A 15,179-nucleotide genomic window follows, 5' to 3' on the forward strand; every position below is an offset into this window, starting at 1 on the left:
TTAAGGAATGACAACTTTAGGGTTTAATGGGTTAGTAGGATTTGCCAAGGTAGGGTTGCTTGTAACCTTCTACCTCATTATATATCCCCCCCCCCCCTTGTACATTCAATCAATCTATGAAAAATACATTCAAACAAGCTTAAAATTTCCACAATATTAGAGCTTCACTGGGCACGACAGCTATCGGAAAACCGTTGCAGGGGTATTTGGAAGGACTGCAATACATCTGCAGAGGATATTGCAGAATTTAGCCAAGTCATGCGAAATATAGAAGATGAATCTATGGCTACGGAACATGATTTTAGTTTAGTTTAGTTTTCACCTATATGCGATTGTGGATGGAGAGGAGGGTTCTCCTTGGTCTTTTCGTACATTGTAAGTAATGCTTCTACAATTGTAATATCTTCATATAAATGAATTCCAGCTTTGAGATAAAGAAAAATAGTACGTACTTATGCTCAAGTTCACAGTTTCAAATCTCGTGCGCTTCTCTTTCCTTTACTTATTTGACACTGGTTTTCTCCAATAGAGTTCTTTTACCTTAGTTTTGGTTTTTAAACATTAGTCATTGCAAAAGATTAAAATTTAAAAAAATTCTGGTGCTAAATTACATATTCAATTTAATCCCTTGAAGAGTACTTTAATTAAAATTTATATTCAATTTTAGTTATTTACTGTGTATTTTTATTTAATCTCTCCACATTAAATTTTAATTTTATTAATATGCACATATTTAGTTCTTTAATTATAAATGAACATAACTGAGAAAATATTAAAAGAAACTGGTGATACAAAAATATGTAATACATAAGTGTACAAAAATGACTGTACCAAAATATATAAAATTGACTTCTTTGTACTGAAATGTTTGTACCTATACATTTATACCTAAATGTTTGTTCCCAAATATATCATAATGAACCTAAATGTATGTACCGAAATATATTATATTGAATTAATGTACCTAAATGTCAATACCGAAATGTATGTACAAAATTGTACGTACCGAAATGCATTATATTAAATTAATATACTTACATATTTGTATCGATGGATATACCGAAATAATCAAATGTATTAATGTACCTAAATGAAGAACATACAAAATTGTTATCGAAATATACATTATAAAAAAAAAATTTGTTTGCCTAAATGTAGACATTAAAATATAGGGAGCCTTGCTTATAGAGACACAATTATATACCATATTTCACACAACTCCACACCTTTTAAAACATTACAAGGAGGGACAAAAAACCCAATAACAAAAAACTAAGCCTAACCCAAAAAGAAATGGACCGACTAAATTACAGCCCACGCCCCTTGACTATAACTGTTAATAAACAGACATGTTAACCACTACACGACAAAAAAACATAAAAACTAACTGGTTTCCCTTTTCCCTTATTCAATACCCGTGGTTTCATCTTCCCCAAACCTGTCATTTCAAATACCTATCACGCAAAAGATACTTCCGCAGAAAAAAAAACCCTTAAAATCTTTATAGTTTCCGACACTTTCCAACACTTTTAAGAAAAAACAATTTCAATGTTTTAGATGTTTTAGTTTCACTTTTTTAGTTTATATGTATACTAATTTTTCAACAAAATCTGAAAAAGAAAATAAAAATGCGTCTAAATTTTGTGAGTAAAAACATTAACTGTCTAGCTTCGATGCTGCATTTTGTAAATTAACTCTGGTTCTACTTTCTGTTTGTAAATTGGTTATGCACATAAATATGTTGTAGAAAAAGAAAAAAGGAACTGCATCAAGCTTGTGTTAAATAATTATGCATCTACATTGTGCGTTAACAACCAATTCTGCATCTACCTTGCTTGCTAAGTGATGCTGCATTTACTTGTGCGCTAAGTGATACTGCATCTAGCTTGTGTGCTTGGTAATACTGCATCTAGTTTGTCTGCCTAGGATCTGCCCGTTTGCATCTAGTTTGTCATTTATATGACTTCATATTATTTGATTTAAAATTATACTTATTATCGTTTCATTTTTTATGAAGATGACGCCAAAAGTAAAACATTTTGCAACCAAAAAGAAATCAGCTCCAAAATCTCCTGCTATAAAGCATTGGGCAACAGATGATGACTATGCTCAAATAAGACTAATCTCTTGGCCTTTGCTTAACTATTACGAGAGTTCAAGCCAAAACTTGATGAAAACTAGAAGTATTGGCATTCATATATAAGTCACATTTTGGAAGACTAGCGAAAGCTTACATAAAAGGTGAATTACATATGAATAAATCAGACTGGGATGTCATACATATAGTGAATTGGTATGACACTGAAAAAGGAATGTTCAAAAATGGATATTGCAAAGTAAATGCTGATGATGTCCAACGCATATTTGGGATCCCAAATCGAGGCAAAGAAACCCCTTAGTCAACAAGAGACTTAAGAATCCTAAAGCCGAAAGAAAACAGATTTATTGATAAATACTTCTCAGAAATGACAAGAATCGGTAAAAGAGAAATTGCACAAGCAATTCAAGTTGCATTTGATACTAGGACAATAAAAGGGGATCAAGATGCAGTCTCCTTTGTAATTCTATATTAGCTCAACACAAATTTGCTTGGGAGCTCAACAGGGAAACTCCCTTGGAGTTTGGCCAAGAATTGCAACTCCATCGATAACATAAATCAGTACAACTAAGCCAAGGAAACAACAAGATACTTGATGGAATCAATCGATAGAACACAGAAGAGAAAAATGGACAAACAACCAACCATCAGTGGCTTTGTTGTACTTTTACTGGTAAGCAAACATAAACTAATAAATAAAAAATCAATTTTTGTCATATTTTACAAAAATATACAAATCTCTAACTTTTATTTTGTCTACATTATTGGATTTGTGATCACACCACAATCATCAAACCAATAGAAGGAAAGGAGAAACGCTTGCCAACAACAGTGAAGTGGGATTTGACAGTTCTACATGAAAAAATCTATAAAGAAACAAATGAAAATTTGGAGGTAAAGCTGATACTGCATATACTTTTATGTAAAACATGATTCTACATGTACTTTGTGTGAAAAGATATTCTGCATGTGCCTATTGTGTGTTGTTTTCAAATAAAGTACCAAAAAACATAATTCTTTAACCTTTCACGAATGGACAATGAAAACAAATTGAGGAGTCAATTGAACAGCGCTCAGAAGATGATGACAACGACTTTGTCTATCTTCCACCTGTATCAAAAAATAGGAACATGGGAAAGCAAGTAGCTAAGAAGGGACCAAAACCAAGAAAGCTAAAACGTAAAAAAAAACAAATTAGTGCTTCAACATGAAGATCCTGAAGAAAATGAAACGGTAGTGGGACCTGAGCAAGTAGCCAAGAAGGATGAAACCGTAGTGGCACCTAAACGTCTAAAAGGTGATGCTGATGATGAGATGATTGACGTTCAACAACAAGAAGATGATGATGATGATGAAAGAACTGTTTCAGAAATGCTGGAAAAAGGCAATGATGAAACAGATGATGAAGATATTCAACTGACACTGGTTGCGTGGAAGATAAAAACACAAAGCTAAGATAAGCTAAAAAGTCAAGACGATGACCCAGCAGACAAAATGGTAAATCCAAAAACAAGCTAATTCTGCTTAAAATTTGTGTTTATATTTTCAATAAAATCATGAGTTTGCCATAAAAATATTAAAATGCCATCAACTGAATGATTATGGTATAACTAATTCTGCATACTAAGTCTGTATAACTGATGCTGCATACTAAGTCTGGTATAACTGATGTTGTATACTAATTCTGGCATAACTGATGTTGCATACTAATTTTTTATCACTGATCTTGGATACTAATTCTTGTATAAGTAATAATGCATGCTAAAAACTTATATAAGTTTGTATAATTGATGATGCGTATATAAGTCTGTATAACTGATGTTGCATGCTAAGTCTGGTATAACTGATGTTGCATACTAATTTTTTATCACTAATGCTGGATACTAATTCTTGTATAAGTAATAATGCATGCTAAAAACTTATATAAGTAATATTGCACACTAAAAAAAATGTAAAAGCAATGCTGCATACTAATTCTTGTATAACTAAAATAATGAATAATAAAATTTGATTCATATTCTTTATTCTTCTATAACTGATGCTGCATGATTATTCTGCTATAACCTGAAGCTTTGTAATTATAATCCATAACTAATGCTGCATAATTATTTTGCTATAAAACTGAAGTTTTGTATTATAATGCATAACTGATGTTGCATACTAAATCTTTGTCATTTAATTCTTGATTTTGAATAATATTAGGAGGAAGAGGGTGGAGAACAAAATGAAAATGAAGATCATTTTGAAACACTAGTTAATAATCAGAGTATCTTTGGCACCCAAATTCCAAATGAGCAAGTCCAAGATGAACAAAATGTTGCACATGATTCTGCCTATCCAACTGTGACATCCCACATCACCCAGGGGAGTGATCCTTATATGTATTTCCCCATCCCTACCTAGAGCGAGGCCTTTTGGGAGCTCACTGGCTTCGGATTCCGTAGGAACTCCGAAGTTAAGCGAGAAGGGGGCTAGAGCAATCCCATGATGGGTGACCCACTGGGAAGTTGCTCGTGAGTTCCCAAAAACAAAACCGTGAGGGAATGGTAAGCCCAAAGCGGACAATATCGTGCTACGGTGGTGGAGCAGGCCCGGGAAGTGATCCGCCCCGGGCCGGGATGTGACAATTTGGTATCAGAGCCTAACCCTGGCCGCGTGTGTGCCGACGAGGACGTCGGGCCCCTAAGGGGGGGTGGATTGTGACATCCCACATCGCCCAGGGGAGTGATCCTTATATGTATTTCCCCATCCCTACCTAGCGCAAGGCCTTTTGGGAGCTCACTGGCTTCGGGTTCTGTAGGAACTCCGAAGTTAAGCGAGAATGAGGCTTGAGCAATCCCATGATGGGTGACCCACTGGGAAGTTGCTCGTGAGTTCCCAAAAACAAAACCGTGAGGGAATGGTAAGCCCAAAGCGGACAATATCGTGCTACGGTGGTGGAGCGGGCCCGGGAAGTGATCCGCCCCGGGCCGGGATGTGACACAACTGTTGAAAATGAAGAAAGAAATGTGGACATCACAGACATGGACGCGATTGAAATTGATAGGGTGATCAGTAATGTGGTTAATATCTAAACAGAAGAAGCAGCACAAAAAAAGACTCCAAGTACATCAATTGAAGAATCACTTCCTCTAGTGCAAGAAGTGGCAATGCAAAAAGAGCTTCCAAGTACTTCAATCCAAGAATCAGTTCCTGTAGTGCAAGAAGATGCAGTAAAAATAGTGGCTCCAAGCACCTCAGTTCCTCAAATCCCAGTTCACCCACATGGACAAGAAGCAAATGCAGAATCAGTCCCTCCACTGCCAGTTTAAGCTAAGGAACAAGAAGGAAATGCAGCATCTGTTCGTCAACTGCCAATTCACCCTGAAGTGTCGACAATCAAGACAAAGAAGCAACAAACATTCTATGAATGACTTCTTGCTCCACTTACGGGTGAAGAAAAATTAGAATGTGAAAATTCAAAAGAGAAATTAACACAAGAAGAGGTATCTCAAAGCCAAACAGATCTTGCAAAGTACTGGAAAATGAAGGCAAAACTTCGGCTTCAGATGTTGAGCAATGCTATCAACACATGCCACTTCAAGAGTTCTGTTATTGAGAAAATTGTTGAAGAAAATGATGCTTTGCAAAACGATAACAATGACTTGCAAAAACAAAACAAGAAGTTGGAAAAAGAGAAGAAAAAATTGGAAAAATAAAAAAGTGAACTCAAGAAGAAGAACACTACATTGGGACACTACATTGGGGCAACAAAAGAAAAACTAGGAAGAAGAAAAGAATGTGTTGCAAGAATAAGGGACTGCTAAAGGAGAAGAATGACCTTAAATGGCAGCAAGAAAAGTCTACAAGAAACAGTGTAAACTAAACGCAATAAACAAGGAAAAAATAGAAAAAATAAGAGAGAAATTTTAAATTCTAAAAACTGAGAAGATTTCTCTAGAAGAATTGGTGAAGAAGCAACAAGAAGAAATTTCTGAGCTAAACAAGATCTTAGGTTTCATCAATGAGGTTGAAACAGAAAAAGAAGAGAAAACTGAGAAACTTGTTCATCAAGATTCTGCTACTAATTCTGCAACTGAAAACGAAGCTGTTAAAACTGGGGATAAAATTGTAATTGCCTCTGATCAAGACGTAGATATCCAATCAAAATAGGTTCTACAAACTCCAGAAGAAGTACCAACAGAATCTTAAACACATATTCAACCTCAAATTCAAACAATGGACAGACGCATCAAGCAAAACGCCAGAAAAAAAAGAGGAATATGCATTTTTATTACACCGCCATGAAGAAAACAAGAGTATCAAATGAGTGGAAAGGTCATCCAATATATTTTCTCCTACCCACAATGGACAAGAAAGCCATCAACCTTTTTTGGGAAAAAGCACTAGTATAAGAAAAATTTACAACTAAATCTATAATTTTTGTTATACTTCAAAATATTGATTCTGCATTAACATATTTCTATGTATATTGTATTTAAGGGACATATATTGGTCATCAATTAAAAATGAGTTCAGCTACTATGACAATATTGTGATGAGAGAAGATATGGATGGATTCCTTGGAGATGACAGAGTTACAAATATTGTGATTGATGTACACAACTACATTCTCAAGGACCAAGAAAGCTATGGATGGATTCATTTTACTGTCTACTATAACTGATGCTGCATACTGAAGCTATATTCTTCCATAACTCAAGCTGTATACTTAATCTGCTTTAACTGATGCTGCATGCTAATTCTATTCTTCCATAACTAATGCTGCATCAGTCTACTTTAATTGATGCTACATGCTAATTATGCAAACTTATTTTACAAAGATGATTGTGGTGTATTTGTGCTGTACTACATCCGAAATATAGCAAAAGGCAGAAAGATGAAAAAGTCTTTAACCAAGCGGGAAGTCAACTATGTGTGCCATGATATTGTCTCTCAAATACTACATCATAGATTGAGCTGGAGCATGAAGTTTGAGGAGCAAAAAAAAAGCAACTAAAGTAAAGGACAACCAAAAACCATTTTGAACCAAAAAAAAAAAAAAGTTGGACTTCTAACATTTCAATTGTTATGAAGTTTGATGTTTAAAATTATATTGTTATAACTCACTTTTGCAGCAAAAAAAAAAAAAAAAAAATTATAAAAACATGAAAACATGAAGTCAATTGTTATTCATTTTCTCCATGATAGAAAATTTACAAATTTGGGAACATCAAGTTTCTCCCAATAACTCCTTCTTATAAAAACATGAACTCAATTGCTAAAAATTGATTCTTCATAAATTGGGGAACCAAAAATTGCAAAATACTAAAAACTAATGTTGCGTACAAAACATATAACTCAATTTTGCATAAAATCAAAAACTTATTCTGAACAAAAAATAATAAAAAACTAATCTGATAACAAAAAACTTATTATGAATGAAATATAATGAAAAATAATAAAAAACTAATCTAATAAAAAAAAACTTATTATGAATGAAAAATAATAAAAAACTAATCTAATAACAAACTTCCATAATACAAAAAAAATCCAACACTTAAAAAATAAAAATAAAAATCAAACTAAAGTCTAACATGTCTGCTTGTTATGGAGTGAAATCTGATGACAACGACTACATCTTACACCTCTTGTCTCATTTTTAGAATTGTAATGATGAATACGTGGTCTACCACCTTGTCTCCTTGTACAATGAGGCTTAACATGAGCATTTAGTAGATCAAAAGTGGGCTTGTTCAAGTCAAAACTGGGACAATAGGAAACTGATAGCTTAGCTTATAAGAAGAAACTTTTCAGTAGTCATCCACAAAATCCTTAATATCACGATGATCATGCAGCATAACTTGCAAAACATGAGCACTTGGAAATCCTTTATGCTTCCATTGAACACATGAACATTAGTGTTGATCCAACATAACAACTAAAGAGTTCATATCCCCTCGAACCTCAAACACATCATCAGATGACCTATTAACAATCCAGTGACTACCTTCTTAAACAAAACCTCTAAGATCATTTTCTTTTTTTGGACAGAACAAAGAAAACCACTTTTCTAAAACACGCCTCTTGTCGGACATTATGACCATCAACCTCTCCCTAATTGATTCAATCAAATCAAGAATAGGTATCCGACGCTCTTCAGAAATCATTGCGTTAAATGATTATGCAGTTTTATTACTCGTTTCGTTCCACCGATTTCCTCGAAAATGTATAATAAAATAATGCGCTTCTGGAAGATCATCTAAAAATGAATCGGAAATATCTCCATTAACACTTCTCATTTTCTCAATATTCCTATCAACATCTTCAACACTACATGCATATGCACAATTTTTGAAAGATCCGCTCCCTCATGCTGCAGCTGCGGAGGTGGGGGCTGCCGCCTTTCTTGGTTTTTTGGGGGAAGTATCCCAATTCTTTTTTAATGAGGTCTTAACTGAGCTCAAACTAGAAGCAACTAGTTTTGAGCTCGTTCGAGGAATAAGCAAGCCATGCTCTACCTTAGTTCTCGGGCTCATAATCTGATGCGGAACTGATTTCATAACCACCATCCATCACCAATCACATTCCACATCCCACTTAAAACTTTTAGATTCCTACAGGCAAGATCTGCTTCGCAGCCTAACGGTTGTATTTACGAGGCTGCGCAGTAACCTGATTCAGAGAGATAACCCGGTCTTTAGACACTCGCCCTAATTCGATGGCCAATGGAATGTTAACAAGCTGAGAGAGGTGCTACCTATTGATATTGTGGATAATATAAGCAATTGGGCCAGACCATTGATAGATGTTCTTTAGGTGGGAAGGATAAGTTTCAAGTGCAGATACTTCATTTCAACTGGAATTTATCTAACGCTTAACAAGATTCGATTCGCGCTAAAAAAAGACTAAAATGGCTTGCTGGAATGCACCCACTAGTTTTCCAATGGTGGAAAGTTCTCTCGCCGCTCCAGCAGGCCTGCTAATAAGAGCTTGTTGACATCGAAGTTTGTATATATGAGTAATTCAAAGGAAAAATAGAAATATTTGATAAGATCTGTTTTAGAAGTCCAAAGCTTTGGATACACTAATTCTAGGTTCAAAAAGAACCAAAACATCAAAGGCATGAATTCTTTTTACGTCAATCACACAACTGATCCTTAAAAAATTTATTACCTTCAACTGATCCTCCTCCTTTTCTCTCCCGCATCCCTCATTTCGCCCTCTCTCTTGCTGCCACCTGGCAGCTTCCAATCTCATTTCTTTTATTTATTAATTTTTTTCCAATAACGAAAACATCTCTAATTTCTTCGTTATAACTCCGTTTAATGAACGGTTTTGGCCTACACGCTCGTAGGATCGAACTCCATCCATATATGTCAAGAAATACGATAAAATATACGAGGGTAAAATAAATCCTTGTAAAATTACGTTTAATCAACGAGGGGCATTTTCCACTTATCAATAAATTTTCTATATTTTCATATATTTTAAATTTTCTAGGGTATTACAATAACTCTCTTTCATTTATCTCATATCATTCTTTGCCTTAATATGCGGATTTGAACGAACCCTGGCAGCCAATAAAGAGGACAAAACAGAAGGGCCAAACCTTTTATTCTCCTTTTGACTCCAGTGCAAGTATGAATATTATTTAATTTTTTAATGATAAAACCACTAGACTGTTGCACAACAACATGAACACACCATTAACACCCCTCCAACAGTTTCTTTAAGCAAATAGCAATAACACACTTCCAATCATTCCTAGTGAACTCGAAAACAAAACCAACCTCAATAGAGTATTGTGTAAGTTTTCTACAAATCTCAATTGCACCATCTTCATAACTTTGACCCTCATAAGAAATATAACTCTGCCGCTCATTTGTTGCATAATGGTGAGGTCCATAAGAGCCATACTTACCCAAAAATTGGTTCCCATCTCCAATATTAGTAGCTTCACTTAAGCAAGACAACACACTACTAGTAGAAACAATAAACATCTCCTTCTTAGCTTGAACATAAACATGAATAACTGAATTTGAAATCAAGTTATTCACCAATAGAAAGGTCTGAATATCTTCATTGCACTCTAATAAACAGTTTGGTTCGCCTCCGTATAATGAGTATTTCAACAGAAAGCCTCCTGATGACAAACTTGGAAACCTAAAAGTTAATTGCCCGCACAAATCCTCATAACTAGTATGCGGATAAAGCGGCACAACTACTACACACTTCAACACTATAACAATGGACATGATCTACACCCAAAAAAAATAAAAATGATGCTACACATAAACTGATGCTACACATAAATAATTAGATATATATATATATGTATATATGTGTATATATATATATATATATATATATGTATGTATATTTATGCATTTTAAAATGTAAATCTAATAATCAATAAAAACTGATGTTGCACAAAAATCTTTCAAAAAATGATGAAACTCTTACAATATTATGTAAAATTGATGATGCACAAATGACAATAAAAAAATGTGACATCCCACATCGCCCAGGGGAGTGATCATTAAATGTATATTCCAATCCCTACCTAGCACGAGGCATTTTGGGAGCTCACTGGCTTCGGGTTCCGTAGGAACTCCGAAATTAAGCGAGAATGGGGCTAGAGCAATCCCATGATGGGTGACCCACTGGGAAGTTGCTCGTGAGTTCCCAAAAACAAAACTGTGAGGGAATGGTAAGCCCAAAGCGGACAATATCGTGCTACGGTGGTGGAGCGGGCCCGGGAAGTGATCTGCCCCGGGCCGGGATGTGACAAATTGGTATCAGAGCCAATCCCTGGCCGGAAATGTGCCGACGAGGACGTCGGGCCCTTAAGGGGGGTGGATTGTGACATCCCACATCGCCCAGGGGAGTGATCCTTAAATGTATATTCCAATCCCTACCTAGCACGAGACATTTTGGGAGCTCACTGGCTTCGGGTTCCGTAGGAACTCCGAAGTTAAGCGAGAAGGGGGCTAGAGCAATCCCATGATGGGTGACCCACTGGGAAGTTGCTCGTGAGTTCCCAAAAACAAAACCGTGAGGGAATGGTAAGCCTAAAGCGGACAATATCGTGCTACGGTGGTGGAGCGGGCCAGGGAAGTGATCCGCCCCGAGCTGGGATGTGACAAAAAATGTATAAACACTGATGCTGCACAAATATCTGTAACACATATGCAACACAAAATATAAAAAATGATTAAATAATCCATTAAATGGTTTCTAATCCATTGTCCTTTAAATAAACCAATCCCAATGGTTATAAAGCTGATGCTGCACCGCCGCCGCCCCCCCCCCCCCCAACAAAAAAAAAAAACTTATGATAACTGATTCTGCACAATTCTATGAACTGATGCTACATAAATATTAATAACGTTCACCAAATACTAAACTAACTCATAATCCATTCAAATTGTAACAAATATATATGATAACTATACTGCAAAAACCAAAAGGAAACTTTAATGAAAAACAAAAGCAGCACAACGAAAAATCACCTTCGCCAAATGCTCAATCAAATAAAAACTGAATCAAAATCTTCAAAACTAAAAAACCGTGACTTCAAAAAACAAAAACAATCCAAAAAAACTCAATGCGACCAATAAAAAACTGAAAAATCAGAGACTCTTTCAAAATATAAACCGAAATAAATTAAAAAACACACAACTTTTCAAAAAATCTAAATCGGAACACATAAAATTCAGAGAGATAAACTTAAGAGAAACACTTACCTTCGAAGAAAACTTGAATGATTCGAATAGAAATTATGGCAAGAGATAATCAAGGAGATGACAAGAGATAAATCGGAACAGATAAACTTCAAAGAGAAAGAAAAGTAGCAGAGAAATGAAAATATAATTTGAATTATTCGAATCACCGCCGATCGCGTTTTAACATAATACGTAACGCATTTTCTAATGGAAAAACAAGACATGACATCATCTTACACGGGTTTAAAAAATGTCCTTTCTTGAAATGTTTAAAAAGTGTAGTCTCAATTTATAATTAAGTATTAAAAGTATACTCTACGTGTAATTTTTCCTAAAATATATTATGATGAATGAAATGAAAATTAAATTTAAATGTAATTAATACATTAAAAAAAGAAAAAGATAAATAAAACATCAAAATATAAATAATAATTGAGATGATTAAATGTACCAGGACTAAAATTGAATTTTAATCTTATACAAGGTTATAGTTTAAAACTCATCTTTTTTAAAGATTAAAAATGAAATTTCCATTTGATATATAACCCTTCGTATAAAAAAATCATATACTTTTTACAATATCTAGAGAAATGAAGGTTAAATAATTTTCATATTAGAAATTTATTAATAAATTTCTACCATTGATGCTTGTGAATCCATAAATACGTTTTTTTGAAAAATTAGTAAAACCGATCATTTTTCAAACTCTAATTGCTTAAATGATCAGTTTTTCAATAGCGGTCAAAATCTAATATTTATGTTGTCAATAGTTTTTTATTTTATTTATTTATTTATTTTTGCGAAACAAAAGCGTAGTCAAACTACTATAATATATAAAGAAGGATAAAAACTCAAGTGCGAGAAAACGAATGCACTATCTTAACCAACGGGCTAACTCCCACTGCATCTAACCTTATATCTATGTACCAAAATGATGATGCGTTACGAATGTGACACACAAATTAAACCCTATTTATGACAATTGTAGTGATGATGTAAGTAGGGATCGTTCTAACCGGGGATTAACTAGGGGTGCTAATCTAATATAAATTGACTTAAAAACACAAAAACTAAACTTAAAGACTCTAACTAGACTACTATGACTCAAAACAGATTTGAAACACTCAAAACTGCCTAAACAATCAAATTGACTCAAACAGCAACTAAAACTTGATTTGGACGAATTTGGAAGTGCTTATGACTCAAAATACTTAAAAACACCAAATAAGACAGATTATAAAGACTAAGACTTAACAAAATATGGGGGGATTGTGTTTGGACGAAATTAAATTTAATGGACAGATTGTAAAGAAAACAAATTGTAAGACAAATTTGTGACGAATCAATGGATGATGGAATAGCTAAGGGGTTCTTCTCCACACATGAATTATATGCAACGTAAATCAATTTCCAGTTATCAATTCAATAAGTTATGAACCTCAACACTCCAAGTTAATTAGGTCCGCTTAAATTAAACTTCAGATTTCCCTAGAATCATTGAATTGGATGAATATGCATCGCAACCAAATTATTCCTAACAAGTTCTCTATATGAACAGCATGATAAAGACACAAGTTAGAATCATTACGTTCTTTGGAAATCATAAACATCGACAAGGCATTTGTAACTATGAAAAGCATGATACTCCTGCCAGGAATCTACTTAACACGATCGTGACTAGCGACCTTCACTACTTGCGAATATAAATTCATAACGATTAGGTGAAACAAACTTATACCCTAGCACCAGATTCAAGCATGCAAATTAAGCATGCACTCTCAATCAACATACAATAATAAGTTCTAAATCAAACGGTTAAGCAAATTGTATTCACGACTTATGCAACGATAACTGGAAGTAATCAACTTATTTCACATATATAATCATGGTTTCGAATACACCCTTAGCCAAAACGAATTTAGCCAATCATACTCAAAGCAAAACAAAGATTACATCAATTAGACATTGAAATATAAGATAGAATACACCTAAAATTGTTCAATAACTCAGAATGAAGAGCTAAACAATTGAGTGAATCTGTCTCCTTTCCTTTGCTTGCGACATATTGGGTGGTGATGGTTTCTGGGCTGTTTTGATGATGTAAAATGGATTTTGGAGTGTTTAGCGGCACGGCAAGGGGTGTAGGTTGAGTGTGGATGAGTGTTTGATGGTTGGAAGGTGGTGGGAAACTCGGCAAAAAGGGTGGAAGAAGGTGGAGCGGCTAGTTGTATTTCTGGGCTGCAGAATGGTGTTTTGGGATGAATGGATGTGTGTGGGAGTGAATGGACGAATTTCTGTGGTCAATCATACTCTAAGGTTCGGCCAAGGGCTGATTATATGTGTTTTGGGAAGTTAATAACATACCTAATTAAGTTATGATTCAGATTTCCTAGTCTAAATAGAAAAGGTAAGTGAATAAAGTCCAAATAAAATCAGAAAAAGGGGATGCACGAATTTAAACAAATAAGGAATGTCCTTGCCTTGCAAGGAATCAGAAATTAAACCCCTTGCACAGCAAGGAAAGGGAATTTAAGGTAAGAAACGAAATTGGTGCAAAAGAAGGAAGGAAAAGTCAATTCCTTGCAAGAAATCAGAAATTAGGACTTTAGGGAAGGTTTTAGAACTAGGAAAGTGAATTAAACTAGGAAATAAGAAATTGAAATCTGGAAACACAAGGGGAGGTGCGGCATAAAGTTTAGGGAAAGGTAAGGCACAAAGCAAGAGGTATTAGAATAAGGGAAAGGTCCTAACACATATGAAAAATAGGGAAGTTTACACAAAGAAGGGGAAACAACCTTCCTTGCACGGTAAGGAAGGGAAAGTTGCAAAGAACCTTTGTTTGTTGTCCAAGGGTGCTCGGGAGCCATCTTAAGTGCTAAAACTTAGAGCGTTCTTGATTTAGGAAAGGTCAACCAAAATAGGAAACTTTGGCTTAACTTTCCTACTTCAAGAAGGAATCCTTGTGTGATTAGGAATCCTCGTCCAACTAGGAATCCTCATGTGAGTGGGAAACCTCCTTCAATTTGGAAACCTTCTCGTAATTGGAATCCTCGTCGTAGTAGGAATTTTTGTTGTAGTAGGAATCCTTGCGACATCAACTCTTCAATTTCGTCCATTCCTTTTGCTCCAAGCATAAGCTATCCAATTTGTGCCCAAAAGTGCTCCAAAAGGCTCCAAAATGCATCATTTCGCCAAATACGTCTTATAAACATAAAACACACACAAAAGAAGCTTAAAGAACTAAAATAACTAAGAATTAATAACATAAATGCACGAAAACAAGCACATTAAGTCGCATAAATATGCTCCTATCACAAAATATTGCCACAAGTCAACATGAATTGAGCAGCTGGCAAACAATTGCAAACCACCAC

Source organism: Pyrus communis, chromosome 5, assembly GCF_041283825.1.
Source record: "Pyrus communis isolate YQ-2024b chromosome 5, ASM4128382v1, whole genome shotgun sequence".
NCBI classification, from domain to species: domain Eukaryota; kingdom Viridiplantae; phylum Streptophyta; class Magnoliopsida; order Rosales; family Rosaceae; genus Pyrus; species Pyrus communis.